Here is a 5,135-nt window from a genome sequence, read left to right as displayed (position 1 = left end):
GTAAAGCGTGAGGATGATGTATTTCTCATTGTGGTTCTTTATGTTGATGATTTGCTGATCACTGGACCAAATGAAAGACATATTGCTGAATTTAAGGATGATTTGAATGCTACTTTCAAGATGAAAGATTTGGGGCTGTTGCATCATTACTTGGGTATACAGTTTAAGCAGTGTGATGGTGGTATTGCGTTGTGTCAGAAAAGTTACATAGAGACATTGCTATGTAAGTTTGGACTTGAGGATTGCAAACCTATTGCCACTCCCATGGAAACAGGTTTGAAGTTGAGTCTACATGATGCTGGCGATCCTGCTGATGTCACTCTTTACCAAACTGTTGTTGGTTGCCTCATTTATGTATGCAACACGAGGCCAGATATTCAGTTTGCAGTCTCACAGGTCAGCAGATTTATGCATAGCCCAGGGTCTAAGCATTGGCAGGCTGTCAAGAGGATTTTCCGCTACCTTAGTGGCACTTTACATCTTGGCTTGTTTTATCCCAAGGGGGGATCATTGCCGCCAGACTTACATGATTTTTCGGACTCAGATTGGGATGGTTGTTTTGACACGCGAGTGTCCACAAGTGGTTTTTGTTTCATGCTTGGCAGTTCATGTATATCATGGTTGAGCAAGAAGCAACCTACTGTGGCCACTTCGAGTCGTGAGGCTGAGTACAGGGCAGTCTTCACAGCTACGGTTGAGTGTGTATGGCTCAGACGCCTTATGGCTGACTTGGGTGTTGGACAGGACACTGCCAACACTATCTACACTGATAGTGAGAGCGCATTGGCAGTTGCGAGGAACCCAGTTTTTCATGCTCGCACAAAGCACATTGAGGTGCATTACCACTATGTCAGGGAGAGGCTCTCAGCAGGAGAGATCAGCTTGGCTTATGTGCCAACACAGGACAACCTTGCAGATCTTTTCACAAAGGCATTGTCTCGTGAGAAGCTTGAAGCTTTCCGCAAAGCTTTGGGCTTACTCCCCTTTGTGGACTGATCCTGTCCTCAGGGCATGGCACTTCCCTTTACTCATGTGCCAGCTCTCGTTCACCGCATCACTCCAGGGGGGATTTGTTACCATATACATGTGGTAGTGATGTGTGTGAACACACTAGGACCGTCGGGGCATTTTTTCCCTCTTTAGGAGGTTTTTTCCCCCGTGCATTGTATATACGCCCATCACTCTAGGGCTATCCATCTTTCCATTGCACACTAAGTAACACACTCTCTATTGTGTGCCTTGAGCTTCCTTCGTCTTCTCCAAGCTGTGAGTGTTTCTCTGCAACCCTAATTCCAACAATTTTATAATGTCCAACAAATGACATAGGAGGAGAGAGAAGAAAGATCAAAATATTCAAGGGTGTAGGAACAATCTAAAGAGACATTAAAAGTTACACGATAAGTCTTCAACAAAAGTGAATATCTACACACACACACGCACACACAAGACAAAAAAGAAGATAAATCTTAATGCCATAGGAACAATCCCAAAGATATATTTGACAACATGGGTGAGAACACAATTATTTTTGTTTCATTCTCTCTCTCTCTCTCTCTCTCTCTCTCTCTCTCTCTCTCTCTCTCTCTCTCTCTCTCTCTCTCTCTCTCTCACACACACACACACACACACACACGCGCGCGCGCGCACACACGTACACACATCTTGGTAAAAGGAGAATTTAAAATGTTGGAACGATCCAATGAGATCTCGAGGATCTATCTATTGGGGTATAAATCCCAATGTGGTCGCTCAGGTAAGTGGGCAGGCCGCCAGGTATGTATACATATTCTTTTGTAAAAACCTAATAAGAACTCACTATGCTCTACACATTACAGTAGAGCGAGTTCACCATATCGTCGTGCTCTTCTTCTCGCACTCTCTCTCACGTCGCACTTCCATTCGTACTCCTTCAACTGGTATCAGAGCTCAGATCGAGGCTCGGGGCAGCACTGCAGGAGGCTAGAGTCACCAGCTCAGATTGGAGTGAAATTCGACAGGCAAAGACACGACCCCAAATCTTGTGGGAGAGCCCTTGGTGTGCTCAGAATTTCATTCTGAGCTCATCTCGGCCACCGTTCGGCTTCGACAAAGTTCTGCACAGGCCATTTTTGACTACGTGGTCTCAGCGGGTGCAGATCCGACTCTGCAAATTTGGGGTTTTCGGCCTACGACTGCAGGTGCTGAGGATATCCACACTCCCAGAGTGTTGATTTGTGGCTGTCTACACATCGAAGGACGGCTCACAGTTCTTGGAGGCGTGTCACATACGACACGGGCGCATCTACACACAGACTGTAGGCGACATCCACTAGTTCATCAGGTAGCTTGTGTTTGCTGCTTGATATTCCAGATTTCATCCTGACATTGCAGGTACTTCCACATGGGATGTATTGTCAGAGATGATGTATGTCTGTTGAGGGTTTGCTGGCTGTGAGTCACGCAGCAAACAACCGCTGCAGCGGTTATAGCATACAGTGGGAAATTTGTGGATGTATGACTTTGTGGGAAGTCTATGTACTGTCAGATTTACTGCAGCGTTTGTTGAGGGTCGAGTGAGGTTTTATTGAGCTGGGGGATTCTCAAATGTTGAGATCCTTTCGGTGATACAGGTCTTGGAGCGATCCCTCGAGCACCCTTAGATAGGCAGCTAGGATGTATTGACTGTGAGTTAGGACAGTTGGGATTGCATCTTTGCTTTACTGCCGTTGAGGCATTGTCGCAGTCTATGCTTACAGGACAGTGACAGGACAATCATAGATAGTACAGGTGCAAGACAGGTTTACCCACAGCTTACAGTGTTAGAGAGACAGTGTTTTTTGAACTGTTTTTTGGTCTGCTTTTTGAGTACACCAAAGCCATTTTACAAAGGAGACTCTGCCAAAATTTATGCAGAATCTGAAGCTTTCTTGGTTCATTTGACAGGTTGATATTGGTTCAGAGGTCAGTTTACAGGGGAAACTCTGTCGAATTTTTCCCAGGAAAGTAAACCACTGTGAAGCGTAGCTATGGCTGGATCACAAGACACTGCTCTTTACAATATCAAGAAGCTGGATGGAACCAATTTCCCATTGTGGAAGAAGCAGATTTGGCACGTGTTGGTACAAAAGAAATAGATAAAACCTATAAAGCTCAAGGGGATAAAACCAGAAGATATGGACGAAGATGAATGGAGCGAAATGGATGAATTGACACTTTCTACCATTATGCTGACTTTGGCAGAAAGCGTTTACTTCAATGTAGCAGACGAGGTGTCGGCTTATCAAGCATGGTTAAAGCTGAGTGATCTTTATGAGAAGCAGAGTGCAGCTTCACAGGTATACTGGCTTAAGAAGCTTGTTGACTTGAAGATGAAAGAAGGGACACCTATGTCCAATCATCTGAATGAATTCAACACAATCTACAGTCAGTTGTCAGCTCAAGGTGTCAAGTTTGATGAACCTGTTAGAGATATGTTCCTGTTGATCACATTGCCAGAAAGTTGGGACACTTTTCGCACAGCTTTGAGTAATTCTGCACCTCCAGATGGTTTGAACATAGCAGGTGTAGAAGGAAGTCTGCTTACTGAAGAAACCAATAGAAAGACAATGGACAAAGGCAAAGGAACAGCCTTAGTTGTCAGGGGAAGGACCAAAGAAAAGTACAAAGGTGGAAAGAGGAATCAGTCTCGTAGCAAGTCCCGCAGTGCTAAAGGCAAGAGTGACATAGAATGCTACCATTGTGGCAAGAAGGGTCACATGAAAAGAGACTGCAGAGAATGGAAAGCAGAAAAAGGCAAAGAGAAAGTTGAAGACCATGGTGACAAGAACAAGTCCTCAATGAAGATTCAAGAAATAAATGTGACAAACACTGTTGCAGAGGATGACAGTCTAGTGTCAGGAGACATCTACTTCTTGAAGAATACAATGGACTCAGCTCTTCTTACAACATCTGATGGAAATGCACTAAGTGACTGGATTATAGACTCAGGGGCATCACTTCATGTGTCTCCAAACAAGGAGTGGTTTACCTCTTATGTGACCACTAAAGATCATGTTCGGCTAGGCAATGGGCAGACATGTGAGATCTTAGGTGTTGGAGATGTTCAATTGAAGTTTCAGAATGGCTCTTTTTTCACGTTGAAGAATGTGAGACATGTTCCCGCAATTACAAAGAGCTTGATCAGCACAGGTTTACTTGATGATGCTGGCTACGTCACCACTTTTGGACAGAACATGTGGAAGATATCCAAGGGTTCTATGACAGTAGCACATGGAGTAAAGTCTGGAGGACTTTACATGATTTATGTATCAAATATCTCTAAAAATGTAATCAATGTAACCGAGCAGCTGAACGTTTCTTTGTGGCATAGCCGGTTAGGACATATGTCCAAGAAGGGAATGGAAATCTTGTCTCATTTTGGTTATTTGCCTGGCTTTTCATTTAATGATTTTGAATTCTGTGAACATTGTCTGTATGGTAAGCAAACACAGCAGCCACATAAGCATAGAAGCAGTAGAAGAGATACACAGTTGGCACTTGTTCATAGTGATTTGTGTGGACCTATGCCTAACCTATCTCTAGGGGGAGCTTCTTACTTTATGACATTTATAGATGATTACTCGAGGAAAGTATGGGTTTACTTTCTCAAGCACAAGGATGAAGCGTTTAGTGTTTTCAAAACGTTTGTGACACTTGTGGAGAATCAGAGTGGCAAGAAGCTTAAATGCTTACGCACTGACAATGGTGGAGAGTATGTTTCAAAGGCCTTTCAGGACTTTTGTGAGTCAAAAGGTATAAAACGTGAACTTACTGCTCCTTACAATCCTCCTCAAAATGGTGTTGCTGAGAGGATGAATAGGACCATACAAGAGAAGGTCAGAAGTATGCTGTCTAATGCACAGCTGCCAAATGGGTTTTGGGCTGAAGCTGTATCAACAGCTGTTCATCTTGTAAATAGATCTCCTAGCAAGGTTTTGTAGAAGGATTCAGTGCCAAAGATGGTATGGTCAGGCAAAATGCCCTCATACAAGCATCTCAGAGTCTTGGCTGTGAGGCATATACTCACGTTCCAAAGGAATTTAGGAACAAACTTGAGCCAAAGAGTAGAAAGTGCATCTTTCTAGGCTATGGTAATTCTGGTGAGATGGGGTACAGAC

Source organism: Adiantum capillus-veneris, chromosome 18 (genome assembly GCF_014529385.1).
Source record: "Adiantum capillus-veneris isolate H3 chromosome 18, ASM1452938v2, whole genome shotgun sequence".
In the NCBI taxonomy this organism is placed as follows: Eukaryota; Viridiplantae; Streptophyta; class Polypodiopsida; order Polypodiales; family Pteridaceae; genus Adiantum; species Adiantum capillus-veneris.
The sequence above is the reverse complement of the archived record's forward strand: the minus strand, read 5'-3'. Positions refer to the sequence as shown.